Source organism: Equus caballus, chromosome 2, assembly GCF_041296265.1.
Source record: "Equus caballus isolate H_3958 breed thoroughbred chromosome 2, TB-T2T, whole genome shotgun sequence".
Classification (NCBI taxonomy): domain Eukaryota; kingdom Metazoa; phylum Chordata; class Mammalia; order Perissodactyla; family Equidae; genus Equus; species Equus caballus.
Window position 1 is genome coordinate 23,965,575 of NC_091685.1, and position 18,013 is coordinate 23,983,587.

General features: G+C 48.0%; 1 long non-coding RNA gene across 2 annotated transcripts; it reads right to left on the reverse strand.

Annotated features, from left to right (window-relative positions):
• Positions 1 to 1,850: 1,850 nt before the first annotated feature.
• On the reverse strand, positions 1,851 to 17,959 carry LOC106782776 (uncharacterized). Of its 2 annotated transcripts, none has more exons than XR_002805509.2 (3): positions 17,850 to 17,937; positions 11,858 to 12,032; positions 1,851 to 2,127 (listed from the first exon to the last, which is right to left on the reverse strand). It is a non-coding gene; the product is annotated as an uncharacterized lncRNA (long non-coding RNA). The 2 variants fall into 2 exon arrangements; XR_011432042.1 differs by lacking the exon at positions 11,858 to 12,032 and adding an exon at positions 16,105 to 16,359 and having other exon boundaries at positions 1,854 to 2,127; positions 17,850 to 17,959.
• Between the last annotated feature and the right edge of the window lie 54 nt (positions 17,960 to 18,013).

Consider the following 18,013-nt stretch of genomic DNA (forward strand, 5'->3'; position numbering starts at 1 on the left):
CAGGACTCTCTGGCCTTAGAATCTTTGTACAGGCTGCTCCCTCTGCCTGGAATGCTTTTTTAAAAAAACAATATAAATCTTTTTAAAAAAAATATTTTGTTTTGAAATTTCATACAGGAAACTTCTAAAAACAGTACATACCGTTCACCCAGATTCCCCAAATGTTAACATTTTAACACTACCTGCTTTGTCATTCTTTTTCTCTCTCTACATATGTGTAGATACATACATTCTGTACATCTGTTTATCTACATCTATATGTACTGAACTGTTTGACAGTAAGTCGCAGGTGTAATTTCCCTTTACCTCTAACACATCAGCGTGTGTTTTGCCTGGAATGTGTTTCCTCCAGATGTCCATGTGGCTCGCTCTGGATATGGTGCGCTCTCACCTCCTTCAAGTCTACATTCAAATGAAACCCAATCTTTAGAAATGAAAACAAAAAGTTTTTAAAGATTTCACCCCACACCCTCCATATACACTGTTGTCACTCCTGGTCCTCTCCCTCCTCTTTACTTTTTCTTCTTCTATAGTATCTTTCACTTGCTAGGATACTTTGGAATTTATATATGAAGTCTATGCGTTTTAAGCTTCATAAGGACAGGGATCTTTGATCTTTTGGTCACTGAAATATCCCAAGCTCCTAAAACAGTACTTAGCACATAGCAGATGGTCAATAAATACTGAATGAATGAATGAATGGGGCAATCCAAGGTCATAGCAAGTGAGGGGTGCAGTGTTTTCATCAGGTCCTGCCACTGCTCTTAGAGCTTTTCTGTGATGTCCTCTGGGGCTGCCTAGGCTCTCAATGGGACCATCTGTGATCCCCCAGCCATTGTGGGGTTGACTCAACGCAAAATTATGAGATCTCAATTTTGTCGTTGTTACTTCTGACTTCTCCTTTTCTCTCCTTCCCCAACCCCAAAGCCGCCCTTCACCCTAATGTGCTTCCCCCATGTGGCAAACATTCCCCTCTTGTGTGGCAGAGGCAGGGCGCTGTGGCACAAAGAGCACCAAGCAGGAGTCCTTAGAAAAGCCACTTCCCTCTCTGGGTCTGTTCCCACCTCTGTGACTCCCACGATCTCTGAGACTCTTGGTGGCTCCCATATCATCCATCAGTCTCTTTATATCATCACCCCGGGAATCTAGGTTGAGATCATGGCCTTTTCTCTGATGGAAGAATGTGTGGCTTTTTCCCATGGGGAATAGAGAAGAAAAGTATTTTCAGGTCTGAGGTTGTTCAGTCTGGGAACTAAAAAAAACTGGGTTTAAACTTAAAGCTGCCACGCCCTAGTAGCTCGAGGACCCTGGCAATTTGCTTCAGTTTTCTGAGTTTCAGTTTTCTCCACTGTGAAACAGGTTGAGTAATATCTTCTTCAGAGGTTTGTGGGAAGAGTAAATTAAAAGATGCACGCAGAGCACTTTGCATGTTACCCGGCTCATCAAAAGTGTTCCAAAAATAGTGGCTGTTATGAGCTTCTGAGCCCCGAGTGGATTCCTGCAGGTACAGATGGGTGGGGGGCAGCGGGAGGAGGGAGTATTTCTGGACTCCTCTCTGCGCAGCAGGTGTGGACCTGGGTGCTGCGTGCAGCTGTTGCAGACCTGGTTCCACGGGTCGAGGCTGTGCCTATTTTGCAGACACCAGTTCCTGATGTCTAGATAGGGCTCCAGGGCCCTTATCTCCCCATCTCAGAGACTGAGCCCAGAAGTTTGAGTCACAGAAAGCACTGGAAGGTCCCTGGGAAAGCCATCTGGGCCAGGAGGACAGAGAAGATGTTTCCCCATATGTTTAGTTTATTGAAATATTGTGCTTGTCATTTATAGCTACAAAACAAATAACTCCTAAAACATAATGGCTTAAAACAACAAACATTTATTATCTCACACGGTTTCTGAGAGTCTGGAATCAGGAGGCTGCTTAGCTGGGTGGCCCGCTTCAGGGTCTCACAGGAGTTTGTAGTCAGGAAGTCAGCCAAGGCTGTAGACACGTGAAGGCTGTAACTGGGGCTGAAGGGTCCGCTCACAGCAAGCTCACTCACACAGCTGTTGGCAGGAGGATTCAGTTCCTTGCCACGTTGACCTCTCCACAGGGATGCTCAAGACATGGCCTCCTCTAGAACAAGCCATCTGAGAAAGAGAGAGGGAGACCAAAATGGAACCACAGCATCTTTCATAACCTAATCTTAGAAGTGACACACCATCACTTCCATCAAATTCTATTGGCCGCACAGACCCACCCGATACAATATGGGAGCGGGGATTACACAGAGGCCTGCACACCAGGAGGCAGGGGTCACTGGAGGCTATTTTGAATGCTGCCCAGCTCAGGTGTAATTTACATATGATGAAATCCACAGATCTTAGGAGTACAGTTTGATCAGTTTCAACAATCGGATATTCTCGGGTAACCCACACTCCTACCAAGGTTTAGAACATTTCCATCACCTCAGGACATTCCTCATCCTCAGAACATTCCTTAGAACACCCATCACCTCATGCCACTTCCCGGTCATTCCTCCATCACCCCAAGCAACTGGTAATCTTATTTCTACCTGTAGATAACTCACAGTCTTACCTGGTCTGGAACGCCATAAAAATGGAATCACACAGTCTGTACTCTTGTGTCTGGCTTCTTTTGTTCTTCATGATGCTTATGAAGTTCCTCTGTGCTGTTGTGGGTATTAACGGTTTGTCCCTTTTTATTGTTGAGTTAGCCCCTCTCACCTTTGCGTAATTCTTACCCATATTCCATGCACCCTGTAACCCGACATCTGGCAGTTAACTCCTCATGTTTCTCCTTCTATAAGACTGTGACCTGCGCGAGGGCAGAGACTGTATCTCATTTATTTCTGGGTCCCCAACATGAGCTCAGTGCCTGGCAGGCAGCAGCTGCTGGGAGCTGGGAAGTGCGGCGTGATGGGAAGTCGGGGTCGGCAGGGAGTGGAGGGGCAGAGCAGGCCGGACACTGTCCGGAGACCTGTTCAATGGGGCCAGAAATCATGCCAAGACCCAGCATCGACAGGCCCCATGAGCTCAGAGAGATTGACAGCCAGAGGTTCCAGGATAGAGAGGGGGTTCCAGTCCAACAAACACAGAGGGGAAGTGAGTCCAGGGCTGTCACCCTGGAGGTCACCCTCTGGCCACTGAAAAACTCGCTGACTAGGGACAGGCCTGAAACGAAAGTAAAACGAGTCCTTCTGCTCTTGTTTCTCCTCCCCTTTCACCCAAACAGTACACCTGAGAACTAGCCCCAACCCTCAGGCAGGGGTTTACAGCCCTGGCCTCACTTGAGTACCTCCTTCCATCTCCCTTACTCCTCACACCAGCCTCACCCTTGGCCGGAGCCCTGAGGAGACCAGGGCTAAGTCTCGAACACCAGTGGGCTTTCTGGAATCCCAGGACCCCTAGAGCATGGACCTAAGGGTCAGAGCTGGTGCCGAGTTCCTGCTCTACCACCTTCTGATTGTGTGACCTTGGTCAGATTACTTCCTCCTCTGTAAAATGGGATCATAATTCCTAGCTGGTAGGGTGAGCGCAGGACTGACTGAGGTTAAGTGCTGGGTGCAGTGGCTGGCAGAGAAAGGATGGTGTGACTTAGTTTTTCGAGGTGCCAGGTATGACTTTGCCCATTTAGTCAGAAAGGTACAATTAGCACCAGAATCCAGAGCAGAGAACAAAAGGCACCGAGTACTTCACCTTCCCTTCCCTCAGGGCTTGATAGGAAGTACCGTGCCAGCAGAACCAGCTCCACTGTCAGGGCTCAGGGGGTGTCCCCCACGGAAAGAAGCCACCTGTCCCTCTCTCCCCGAGGGGCAGAGCAGGGGCCAATGGATTAGTTCCTCTCTCTGAGGCAGGGCAGGTGTGTCCACCTGGATTTTGCCAAGATGGCCACCATAGTATCTCCCATCCCACTTGTTCTTCTGCAATGTGACCTTATCACTGCTCCATCCAGAGGACCTGTGAAATCCCCTGCCCTCGAATCTAGGCTGGCCTTGGTGACTCGCTTGTAACAATCGAATGCCGCAGAAGATACCCCGCATGACTTCCTCAGGAGAGGCCACAAGGAAGCTTGCAACTCCTTCCTCGGTGTACTGGAAAGCTCACTTGATGGACTCTCCCTCTCTTGAGACACTCCCTCCCAGAGAAGTCTTTACCGGGTACTTTACCGGGAGAAGCCAAGCCACATGGTCAGGCCACATGTAGGCCCTCCAGGTGACAGTGCCAGCTGAGCCTTCCAGTCATTGCAGCTCAGGCACCAGCCACGTGTGTGAAGTAGTGTCCACGTGATTCCAGCCTCCAGCCATTCGAGTTTTCCCACGTAGGGCCCAGGAATCATAGAGCAGCCTATTAGCCATCTATCGCTGCGTAACAAATTACCTCAAAATGTCACAGCTTAAAGCAACAAACATTTATCATCTTAAACAGTTTCTAACGGTCAGGAATTCAAGAGCAGCATATCTGGGTGTTTCTGACTCGGAGTCTCACAGGAAGTTGCAGTCAAGCTGTTGGCCAGGGCTGTAGTCAACCAAGACTTTCTCTAGGGCTAGAGGATCCACTTCCAAGCTCATTCACACGGCCGTGGGCAGGAAGCCTCAGTTCCTCTCCAGATGGGCCTCTCCGTATACGAGTGTCCTCAGGACATGGCAGCTGCCTCCCCAAGAGTGAGTGGTCCCAGAGAAGCAGAAGCCACAATATCTTTTATAAGCTCGACTCCAAAGTGAGATACTATCACTTCTGCCAGATTCTATTGGCCAGACAGACCAACCCTGATGCAAAGTGGGAGGGGACGACACAAGAGCATGAACACGAGGAGGCAGGGGTCATTGGGAGCCATGTTGGGGGCTGCCTACCGCAAGCAGAGTCCAGTCGTCCCCCCTGGGCCCTGTCAAATTCCCGACCCACAAAACCCATGAGCATCATAGAGCAGTGGCTGTTTTATGCTGTGAAGTTTGGGGTGGTCTGTTACACAGCTTTAGATAACCAGAGCAGAACTGAGTTATTCATCCAGTTGGGGTGCCACCAGGGGGCGTCTGACCTCTCATTCCCGGTTGATACCAGCTGAGCCACTGCGCTTGCTGACCTGCCCTGGTACTACTGAAAAAGGAGAAAGGGCACTGGAGAGAGAAGGCCGAGGATGTGACCAGGTGGAGAATGGGCAAGAAGAGGAAGAAAGACTAATTCTGCAATGTCCACAGGCCCCGAGTTTGGGGCTGCAGAGGGTAGAAGGGATGGGGGCAGCAGGCCTGCCTGCGGCCACCAGCAGAAGGAGAGCTGTTTGGCATCGAGCCTTTTGTCAGTACGGCCTGTGAGTGATAACGTCTACAGATAACGAGCTGAGCAGCTGTGATGACCAAGAGGAGAGGAACACAGCCATCTCACAAGCTGTAAAGAAGGGATCAGCCAAGGGCCAGGGGACACCTCCAGAGACAAGGCATTTTTCTGCCTCTTGTTCCTCCCTACCAGAGGGCAGGGAAGAGAGGGCAGACGACGCCCATCCTCCCGCCACAAGTCCTGCCTCCTAGGACTTTGAATCCAGTAGGAGATTGACCTTTGAAAATAGAAAGAGCTTAAAAAAAAAAGCCAAAATTGTCCCTTTTGAAACAACATGGATAGACCTTGAGGGTATTATGTTAAGTGAAATATGCCAGACAGAGAAAGACAAACACAGTGTGATCATTCATATGTGCAAGACAAACAAACACATGGATAAAGAGAGCAGATTAGTGGTTACCAGAGGGCAAGAGGGTGGGCAAGTGGGCGAAAGGGGCAAGTGGGCACAAATGTATGGTGGCAGATAAAAACTAGCCTATTGGTGGTGAGCACGATGCAGTCTATACGGAAACTGACACAGAATAATGTGCACCTGAAATTACACACTGTTATAAACCAGTATGACCTCAATAAAATAAAAAAATTAAAACAAAATAAAGAAAAGAAAATGGAAAGACCAAGTTAATGCCTGAAACAAGAGACTGCATTAATAACTAAAAATGACTGAAAGTTTTGACACCAGCTAGAGATGTCATTGAGGGAATCAAGTGTCCATCAGGAAGGGGGTAATGTCAGATTACAGTTGGTATAAGTTGCTTTTTTTTTAACAGTATGATATTAACCTTTAAATATGAATATTCCTCAATCAAGCTAGTTCCAGGAGCCATTATTATTATTGTCTTTGACTCCTCCTGTTTCACCTCATTAATTCACTCACTCACTCTCTCCTCTTCCACCTCATATATTCACTCACCAATAAGCACTCATTGTATGCCAGGCTCTGTGCTACGCACAACACAATGGTAAGTACAGTAAATTAGAAGTATAGTCAATTGGCCACAGTGACCTGTCCATTCAACTTCTAAATATCTCCTAAGACTTTGTCCACTTCCCCACCCGAGATGTCTCTGCCTTGGTTCAGAGCCCAGTAGCTCTCATTTGAATTATTTCCTTGCCTCTGATCTCTTACCTCTAGTCCCTTCTCCACCCTTCCCAAGAAAGATCTTTCCAAAAGACAAATAGGTTTGTCACTCCCTGTTGAAGACGGCTAGTTGCCCCCCAGCATCCATCCTTCCTTTACTAATAGAACCTCTGCCTTTTAGCTAAGCACATTTCTGGCCAGACTAGAAACTATATTTCCCAGCACCCTGGCTATTAGTGAGAGCCATGTGACTAAATTCTGGGCAGTGCAATGTGAATGAAAGTGATATGTGCAGGTCTAGGTTATGCCTTTAAAGGGCAGGGGTGTGTCCTCCATGCCCCCTTTACTCCTCCCTGCTGGATAAAATGCAGAAGTGATAGTAGGAGCTGGAACTGCCCTCTTGGAACACAAGAAGGAAGTGTCTGTTGAAGACGTCAAGGAATGAGCCAGAAGGAGCCAGGGTCCTTCTGATTGTGATGACTGTGGAGCTGCCAGGCCCACTCTGGCTTTGCCTACCCAGGTTTTGACATAAGCAAGAAGTAAACTTCTATCTTGTTTAAGCCATTGTTATTTTGGGGGGTCTTTGTTATAGTAGTTGAGCCTGTTCCCTAGCTAATAAACACCAAAACTCAAAACTCTTCTCATAGCTCCTACCATCTTCAGGTTAAGTCCAAATACCTAAACCCAGTACCTAGGACCCTTCAAGAAATAGCCCCTGTCAGCCTAGTCTGTCACCTTATCCCTTCCTTCTCTTTAGTTTCAACTGTATGCTTTAGTCATACCAAACTACTTACACTTACCAAATGCAATAAGCTGATTCATGCTTCCAGGCCTTTGCTTAAACTATTTCCTCTGCCTGGAATGCCCTTCCTTCTTCTTCTTCGCTGCCTCCCTTCTACTCATCCTTCAGGATTCAGTTCTGGAGTCACATCCTCATAAAGTTATCCCAAAACGCCCTTCTCCCCCTGCCCCAGATTAGGTTACCTGCCCCTGCTACGTGCTCCCTTAGCATTCTGTGTCTATTTCTCTCATATCCTGTTAGACTATAACTTCAGGAGGGCAGAATAGTTCCAGTCTGGTTTACACTAAACACCCAGTTTCTTGTATATCAGGAGCGCTCAATAAATGTGCACCAGATGAATGAATAACTAAATTAACCAACCGACCTCATTTATCACACTGGGTCGTCGCCCTCTGCTCACTCGTCTGTCTGACGTCTGAGTTCCCTGACACAGGGACCACAGAGTCTGACTGCCAGGCATCTTAGGTGCTCAATAAATGTTGTTCTAGGAGCATTTGCACCCCAGTGCCCTCTGGTCTGCATCATCACTTTCCGGTGGAACTTCTGGTTCATTCCACAAGGATTTCGTCACAGGCAGCATCCAAAGCGCGGCACTTCCCAACTGAGTGCATATTTATTGCTGTTAACATCATAAGCCTTTCCTTGGAAGGCTGGCGGTGTGTATGGAAATCAGCTTTTGGTCACAATGACCTCAAAACAGAGGCTGAAAAGCTCTGCTTGTTCAGGTGGCTTGAGCTTAGCCAATTCTTTAGAAAACCACATCTCAGCGTTGTGGTTTGTGTGGCAAAGGGACAGGAAGCATGTTACAGACACTGGGAAGTGGGTGCCAGGTCAGGTGGGATTGTGAAGTGCGAGAAGGGCACGGAGGAAGGGGTGCACTCTGGCAGGTGGGAGGCGCGGTTGGTCTGTGGAGGTAATTGGCACTCAATAGCCACAGTCTTGGCCCACTTGGCAAAAGCCTCCTGTCCAGCCCCTTTATTCCGACTCCAGTGAGGGACAGTCAGTTAGGATGGGCTAGGTTTTGCTACAGTAAGAAACAACCAGGGAAGTCTCAGTAGCTTAAGACAACAAAACAAATTCCTCACTCGTACTGGATGCTCATTTGAACCAACTAGGGGTCTCTCTTCAAAGCAGCCTCTCAGAGACCCAGGGCGATGAAGGCTCCACCTCAACACGGGCTTCCATGACTGCAGAGGCAGGAAAGAGAGCGTATGAATCCTGAGCTGGCTCTCCAAAGCTTCTGCCCTGAAGAGGCATGCATGTCACTTCTGCTCACATTACATCAGCCAAAGCAAGTCATATGCTCTTGCCTAAGTCCAACAGGGAAGGGCTAGGTAATAGGGAGGAACATCAAATATTTGTGAAAAACAGTAATCTACCACAAAAGAAAATGCTGGGCGGTGGGAGCTTTCATGAACTGTATGATTTCAGGTGAGCCAGTTAACCATGCTGGGACTCAGTTTTCCCATTCTTATTATTAAATAATAATTCTTCTTGTTAAATAAGAACAGTAGTTGCTCTGACAAAGCAAGAGTATTGTGATGACAGTGAGATTGTATGCGGAGAGCTGAATACAGGGCCTGGTATAAATACTTGCTCAATAAATGGTAACTTTTTCAAACTAAATTATGGATAACCGTGATTGCCAAAAGGCAAGATGGAAATGGAGCCCCGTGGCCATTTCCTTCACTGAGGCTGGAACAGGGAGAACCCCAGAGCTGCCATTTCTCTCCCTCTTTCTCTCTCATACAGGCAGCAGCAGGGTTCAGGGACTGCTGCCCTGGCCTAAGAAGGCCTGGGGTTCTATTTGGCCTCTGTGGACACCAGCAGGCCAAATCGGCCTCTTGGCCTGCTTTGGTTCTTGACAGCCAAGGCCAATGTAGCCTATGAAACAGGGCCGTGAATGTGGCCAGCCAGGCTCTCTGACGGTCAGCATTGGATTTGGAGGTGCAGGGAGAGAGCTCAGGCAGACGGAAGCCTGGCCCTCCTACACCTGAGAAATTGACTCTGAGATGTGTATTTTGCACCAGTTACTTACACCTTAAGAGCAGGCAGGCAAGTAACTGGCTCCTATCTGAGCAGTAAGGAGGAACCAGGAGGGAACCAGACTCCCCAGAATGGGAGGTGGGAGCTTATTGCACCCAGCAGAACCCTCTTTCCGTAGGGCAGCAGCCCCTCACATCTCAGCGTGCAACTTTGGCAGGGCTGAGCCACCTGTCCCTCCATCTGGAGCATGCGTATTGTCTCCCACTTGGTGGACTCCAAATAGATGAGTTTCCGTACCCAGGGCCATTACAGAAAGTTGGCATTCTTTAATTCTGCTGATGTTGCTCAGTTAATCACATCACTATTGTGATGGGATACCCAAGCCATGTCAAAAGTTTGCATTCTAGAGCAATTCCTCTGGGGGCAATGTGGAGGAGAAGCTAGCCAGGGAGTGGTTGCTATAATCCTGCTGAGGAAGGGTAGCGTGAGCCGGGATGTCCCCAGCAGGAGGGATGGAAAGAGGGAGGTAGACATGAGAGGTGTTAAGGAGATAGGAAGAATGAGTGGAACGTGCTGACCACTTGGACGTGGGGGAGGTGAGGAGGGAAAGGAAAGTCAGGCTGACTCCTAGGACTGATCTAGGAAAGAATTTTAAAATTTGGCACCAAAAGTAACTTGAACCAAAATCTGACCTGAAAGACATTCTGGTTTGGAAGATACAGGACTCTATAATCTTTATATATCTATGGTATATTTACTGCAGAAATATTAATATATTTTGTTACATGGGGCTGCCCCGTATCACCTGTGTCTAAAGTCTAAAAGAATTCCAAATTCTGAGTCACATCCGCTTTTAGAACAGTAGTAGCAGCAGCTAACCATTGCACCAGGCTCCTCCCAAGAGGGTGTAAGAGGATGCCCTTGTTCCCATTTGCTTTCCAGTCATCAGTCTACAGAGGTCCCAGCTGAGAACTCCTTGAACCCGCCTCAGGGCCCCTGCTAGTCCACCAGACACCCGTGCCCACTGCCCCCTAACCCACACTGGGCAACAACACATTCTGCTGCTCCCTGCAGCACACTGGGTCATGAGGGGAGACATGGGGGTGTCTTGGATCCTTGGCCTTGCCCTATATCCTGGGGTAAGGGTGGGGCTCTGAGATCCTGTGATTTCTTGGGCCCTCCCCACTGCTCTCCTGCCCCCAGAAAAGTAACAGATCCTCTTCTGCTCTAGGATTTCCCACACCCGCCTGGGAAACCTGGCATTGTCACTCCCTATGCCACCCACCCTCAGAGTAGGGAGGGGCAAGCCCCGTGCCCCCTTCTCAGTGACCCATAGTAGCTCAGCTCTCTGCCTTCCCTCAGACTCTCTTCTCCTCTCTAGGCAAAGGTGTCTAGTTTCTGGCAGTGGAGAACCGACTGTTTCTTTTATTTTTCTTTTCATTGGGCTAGGACCTCAGCTTTTAGAACCCTCAAATGGACTCTTTCTCTTTCATTCTTGGCCTTCTCTAGCGTCATCCCTGGCCTGAAGCATGAAGGTAGAAAAACCATAGTTGCAGAAAGAGATCGGTTACTATCAAAAATGACATCCAGGCCCACCGATAAACACGCTGCCTCTTTCAAGAAGACACCTTGCCTTCCACTTGGCTACCCCTCAGGTTACCAGCTTGCCGGTCTCCCTCCTTCCCCAGGACAGCCTCAAGAATGAGGGATCTCAGCTCACAACCTTGCCCACCTCAATCAACCCCCCCACCCCAGCCTCCATCTGAAACTGCTCCCTTGTTAAAGGTCATGGACAAACTTGAGGCCAACTCAAGAGGCTTTTCTCAGTTCTCATCTTGGACTCCTTCATGAAGGCAGATTGCATTATTGCTCACAAATATTCGCTGCCCCTCCTACTGAGGCCCTCCCAGTGGGAGAAGTGTATCCCATTGGTTGCAGTTTGGCCATGAGACTTGCTTTGGCAAGTAGCATGGGACATGTGGCACTTCCATGACCTGCGACATTTCTGGGCAGAAGCTTTAAGGACTAACATCATTGTCCTTTTCCAGTGCTGTGCTAGTAAATGTTTAACAACTGGCTCTCTAAGGGGCAAAAAGTATCTGCCAATTTCCATAGTATAAATCCTCCCACCGTGACTGATTTCAAGCTATCAATGTGACATCATTGAGCGTGGAGCTGGGCAGAGTTGTGCACTATTGGCTCTCACTAGTGTAAGCCAACTCCACGCACCTGTGTATCATTTCCTTCTCCCTTGAGAGCAACGCTGTTCTAGACAGGGGCTGCCCCTTCAGCCAGCATCCCCGACAAACAGCAGGACCATAGCTGACCTGCAGCTGACATGTAACGTTTTCTGTAAGCTGATATTTTGGGTTTATGTCACTGCAGCATAACTTAGCTGAAGCTGACTAACATACTTCCTGAAACTCTTTGACTTTGGTACTACCCCTCCTTATGATTTCAATCAACAAACATTGATCAGTGCCCACTACATACGAGAGACAATGAGGCACAGTGGTTAACAGTACGGGCTGGAGAGCCAGACCACCTGCATCTGTACCCAGCTCTGACATTTACTAGCCATAACCCTGGGCAAATTACTTAACCTGTCAGTTCTTCCATTTCTTCATCTGTAAAATGGGACTAATAATAGCACCTACCTCCTCAAGTTGTCATGCAGATTAAATGATTTACTATGTGTAAAGCATTGAGCGCCATGCCTGGTGCTTCACCATCAAATGCCAGCTTTCATTATGACCACTAGCTGCCAGGCCCCATGCTAGCGGCAGAAGATCCAGTCAAGGTCTCCCCGCTCTCGGAGAGTTCACTCACAGTCTGGGGCAGGAGACAGATATAAAAGCAGAAAATCACAATAAATCATGACCAGTGCAAGAAAAGAAGGGCGTGGTGTGGGAGCCAGAGCATTAGGACACCTAACTCAGAGTGAGGCTGTGGGTCGAGCACCGAGGAAGACTTCACAGAGAAGGAGATATTTAAACTGGACTTTAGGGGCCGGCTCCGTGGCCAAGTGGTTAAGTTCACGCGCTCCGCCACGGCAGCCCAGGATTCGGATCCTGGGCGCGGACATGGCACTGCTTGTCAGGCCACGTTGAGGCGGCATCCCACATCCCACAACTAGAAGGACGTGCAACTAAGATATACAACTGTGTGGGTGGCGGGGGTTGGGGAGATAAAAGCAGAAAAAAAAAAAAGATTGGCAACAGTTGTTAGCCCAGGTGCCAATCTTTGGGAAAAAAAAGGAAGATTGGCAACAGTTGTTAGCCCAGGTGCCAATCATTAAAAAAAATAAAAAAAGCAAAAAACTGGACTTTAAAGGATGAGTGGGAGTTTTCCAGATGAAGAAGGGAATGGTGAGTAGAATGAAATTTCAAATTTTCCTCTTAACTCTTTTTTTTTTGAGGAAGATTAGCCCTGAGCTAACATCTGCCACCAATCTTCCTCTTTTTGCTGAGGAAGACTGGCCCTGAGCTAACGTCCGTGCCCATTTTCCTCTACTTTGTGTGTGGGACGCCTGCCACAGCATGGCTTGGCAAGCGGTGTGTAGGTCTGCACCCAGGATCTGAACCGGCAAACCCCGGGCCACCAAAGTGGAACGTGCAAACTTAACTGCTGCACCACTGGGCTGGCCCCTCCTCTTAACTCTTTAATCATTCTCTGACTCCTTTGCTGGCACATCTTCCCCCTCAAGTGCTGGTTCCCCACATTTAGTCTTCATTCTCCTACTCTCTACCCTCTCCTAGGACAAACTCATCGGCCATGGTTTTGACGCAGGTAGTAATAGTTAACACTTACTGAGTGCTTACTGTGAGTAAGGCGCTATGCGAAATACTTCATGCCCATTATCTAATCTGATATTCACTATGATCCTGTGAGACCGGTGTCATCATCCTCACTTTGCAAAGAGAAACTGAGGCCCAGAGGGGTTAGGTGACTTGCAGTGTCACAGGGGTACTTTCAGCGGCAGGTACCAGAATACCCAAATAAATGTGGATTGAAGAGCAGGGGTTTATCTCCCATCACAAGAAGTCTAGAGGAAGGTGATACCCAGGTTGTTTCAGTCAGCAGCTCAGTGATGTCAGACTCTGGGTCAGCTTCTCTCTGAGTCTCTTGGCTCTCCCCTCATGGTCCCAAGATGGCTGCTAGACTAAGCGTTGCATCCTCCTTCAACATTCAAAGGCAGGCAGGAAGGAAGCTTTTCCTCCTGGGCATCTCTCCTTTTACTGGAGGGGAAAGCCTTCCCTGGAAGCACCCGGAAAACTCCCCATAGGTCCCTCCCTCCTTGCCCTCTTCTTTCTTCCGTTGTCCTCTCAAGTTATAACTCCAGCCGGGCTGACCCTCTCTCAGCTCTGTACCAGTCAGGGTTCTCAGTGGCTAACCTAAACAGTGAAGGAATTTACTGAATAATATGGGGTGCTCATGAATTCCAAACATGGATGGGAACCAAAAGCAATTAGTCTAGGAACACAAGCAAAGCCACGGCACAGGAAACGCCTGGTTGGACAGCCACTGCCGGCCATTGGCACCCACTGCTGCTGGACTCTCCCCTCCTCTCCGAAAACAGGCTGTGCTACTTCGCTTCTCTCCCTCAAAGGTCAAAGTCCTGGGCAGGAAGGTCCCACTAGTTGGGCCTGGTCATGTGCTCCCTTCCCAGTTGCCAGGAAGGCAGGCAAGATTCCGCCCTTTCAGCTCCTGTGGGATGAGACAGGGCTGTTTCCCGCAAGCCCTTGGCAGTATAGAATTTCCACGACATCAGAGAGGCATCCCTCTACTGAGTACCACAGTTCCCCTCAACTTGTCGTAGTCTCTCTTGCCTCCAGGCCTTTGCACGCCCTGTTCTCTTTGTCCCCTTGCTCTTTGCTAGGCAATTCCTTCTCATCTTTGAGGTTTCATCTCTCTTAGATGTCACTGCCCCTCAAATCCAGGCTAGGTGCCCCTCCATTGTATTTCCACCACAGCCTGTACCTTCCCCAGCTCAGCCTCCATCACTGTACTGAAACCGCCATCTTACTTGCCTTTTTCCCCACTTGACTGCAAGTTCTATCATGGTGGATACCCTGCCTTCTCTCTTCACCACTAGATCCCTAACACCAAGCACAATACCGGGAACATAGTATGTGCTTACTGAATGTATATTGAATGAATCAATTAAAGAACGAGTGAGATGAATATTGATGGCACCACCATCCCCCTGCTCACCTTGCCCCAAGACTTGGACATTTTTATCCCCATCTGGTCTGTTGTCAGGTCCCATTAATTCTACCTCCATAGTCCGGTCCCTCATTACCTTTCTCCAGGACATTTGCAATAGCTCCCTGCAGTGGACATCTGTCGTTTCTCCATGCCCAATAGCTCTTCCCTTCTTATTTTGGAAACTGTCATCATTCGCTTTTGGGGAACTACTTTTCCCATTCCTTGCAGAGTGAGGGAACTGTGGATCAAGGTACTCTCCACTTTTGCCAGGAGGTGAACATGAGATCCAAGCCAAGCCAGGACTCTGAATCTTGAGTAGAATTACATAGATACAGAAAACAGTTGAGCTGAGTCAGTCCAATCACAGCATCCATGAGAAATTGTTGGGTTTTGGAGTATCCTCACCCAAGTTTAGAACCAAATGAGAGAGAGCTACAGAAGTAGGGCAGAGGGAGATCAAAATACCACCTTTAATACTGACGAAGCTGATAGAGATGTACTTTCAGGTCTGAAAGACAAGTGGGCTTACTACTCCTGAACCCCCAAATTAATCTTCTCCACTAAGTGGCAGGCAGTGTTGGAAAATCATAGTCTTCCCTGCGAAGGTCAGACTCTGGGAAATTTAGAGCGTGGAGGAAGAGAGCAAAAAAAACATGGCTCTTGTGGACAGGCAGATCTGAAACAGAAAGAGGGAGGAAGAGCTGTGTTGACCTCCATTCACTCTCCCTAAACTCCCCCATCAGATAAGTCTCTCCTCCTCCTTTGGGGAGGACCGATGAGTGAGGGGTAAATCAAGAAGCAAGAGTATTGCTCTAAAAGAGGTCCCTCCACGTGGAAAAAGCCAGAGAAGGGACCAAATATTCCCCTCAGCCCTGTCCACTTGCTTCTGACATCTGGATTACTCTAAGCAGCTCTGGCTCTTATCTTTCCCGAGGCTGCTCGTTGTACAACTGTGTCCTCCCAATGAATTCCTTTCTCACTTACTGTAGCCAGAGTCTGTTTCTGTTGCTTACGTCCAGAGAACATGTGTTAGTTTCTACTGCTGCTGTAACAAATTATCACCAATTTGGTGGCTTAGAGCAGCATAAATCTATTAGCTCACAATTCTGGAGGTCAGAAGTCCAAATGATTCTTATGGGGCTAAAATCAAGATGTCAGCAGGAGGTGTGTTCCTTCTGGAAGCTCTAAGGGAGAATCTCTTTCCTTGCTTTTCCAGCTTCAGAGGCTGCCATCATTTCTTGACTTGTGGTCCCCAGTCAGCAATCACACCACTCTGACCTCTGCTTGTGTCATCGCGTCTCCTTCTCTGGCTCTCCTGCCTCCCTGTCACCCTTATGAGGACATTTGTGATTATAACGGGCCCATCCAGATAATCCAGGATAATCTGTCCATCTCACAATCCTTAACTTAATCACATCTGCAAAGTCCCTTTTGCCATGTAAGGGAACATGGTCACAAGTTCCAGGGATGTGGACATCTTTGGGGGCAGGGGGAGGGGAATTATTCTGCCTGCAACCAAACACTGGCAGAAATAGTTCCTAGCTTGTCTGTAGTCATCTCTTTCTCTCCTCTCCAGTGTGTCCTGCAAGCAATCTTTATAAAATGTGCATCTGGTCATGACTGTCCTTCCTAAGAAACTTCCAGAATCCCCAAAGCCCAAGGAACAAAATCCACAGCACACCCTACTCTCTCTCACCTCTGATGGTTTGCTCTGAAATGTCCTGGCTGAAAAGTACCCTATCCCAAAGCCAAATGCTCTGTATCCTTCAAGGACCTTCTCTTTCACAGACACCTCCATGATCCCTCTAGCTGGAACCAGCCGCACTGTGAGTCCCACGCCTGCAGAAACTGCCTGTCTTGTCGCCCGGCAGTGCTGGGCACCAGCCAGTCAGACAGACCTGAGCTCAAATCTTCTCAGCCACAGGCTAACTTCTCTGTGCCTTAGTTTCCCCTATTTAAAAAAAAAAAAAAGCAGAAAATAAAGTACTTACCTCTTATACAGTTTGCTGCGAGAATTAAATGAGACAATGTATGTAAAGTGCTTAGCACAGTGCTGGCACCCAGTACCCAATAATAGGTAGATGGTAGCAGCTATTATTAAAAATTAGTAGTTAAGTGAATAAATGAATGAGGTATTCCCTCCTTCCCCTGGGCTGTCAATATCTCCTTTGTGGGCCTTAGTATGCCCCAAAGACTAGGACATTTAAGAAATTGAATGAATAAACTTTAGATTTTGTATATTTATATGTGGTCCTAGTTGTTTTCCTTCCCGGGGCGTCCATGCTTGGTCAGAATCACTGTAGGGACTGGTGGTAGAAGGAGAAGGCTTCTCCTATGGCCCTTGCCTGGTGCCCCGGGAACAGCAAACCTCGATAAACTCTGATCTTCTTGGATCAAAGCAAACTTTGGCCACATAGAGGCATCTGTCAGAGAAAATACTCTTGCTCCCCACCCTCACCCCCACCCCCACAAACCCCATGCTCTCTGGGGCACCAACTTGTCATCTCCAGTGTTAACTGTGACGCTGCTACTGTGTGACTTTAGGCTGGTCACTACATATCTTCCTGGAAAATAGGGGTGACCATCCCTCCTGCCTTCAAGGTCAGGCACCTTGTAGAACTCCAGTGTGGAGATGAGGAAGGAATGTTAACTTCTTCTATGAGGTAAAATAGAAGAGACCGAGCTGAAGGGATAGCAAATTCATTACCAGGACGGAGAAAATGAGTTGCTCTGAGCCTGTGGGGAAACATAATTCTTTCATAATCACACTCTCCACAAAAGGTCCAATGGGGCCGTTGGGGCAGGTCTTGCCAAGGACTCAGGGCTTGCTTCATAGGGGGTGTGGAGGAAACTTTCACACGCCAAAAAGCTGCAGAAACTATTTGCCTGTCCAAGAGACAGTCAGCTCTTTTGAGAAAAACTACCTTTTCCTGACTTAAAAGGTCATTTTCTTATTATAAAGTAATATCTGTTTATTACAGAATTCATCATAGAACTTTTTGAAATTATAAAAATGCACAGAGAAGGGGAGAAGTTCCTGTAGTCACACTATACAGAGATCATCACTTGAAACTATCAAACAAAATTGGGATTTTGTTGTAACTGTTTGGTGAATATTTTCCCACGTTATTAAAAATCTTAAACAATGGCAGGATACAAGTATAAAAGTTTGTTGCAATTTATTTAACCAATCTCTCATTGCTGAACATTTGGGATATTGCCTTAGTTTTTTGGTTGGTTTGTTTTGGGCTTTTTGGCTGTTATAAGTGCTACAATTAATATCTTTGTCACACAACTTTTTCAGCACACCCTTGATTATGTCCTTTGAATTCTTGCAAGTGGCATTGCTGGACCAAAGGATATTTGATACATATTGTCAATTTGCTTTCGAAGACTAATTTCACCCACTTACACTCCCGCGGGCAATTTCATAGGACTTACCGGAGTTTCCGGTGTCATCAACTGTCAAAGCCTAACTAGAACTCCCAGCGGGGCCTCTCCCCGGGCTCCACGTTTTCCCGCCCACTCCGCACACCCGCCGTGAGCCCCACCCACCTCGGTCCTTGATGGCCCGCCCCTTCCTTACTCCGGCACCAATTCTGTCC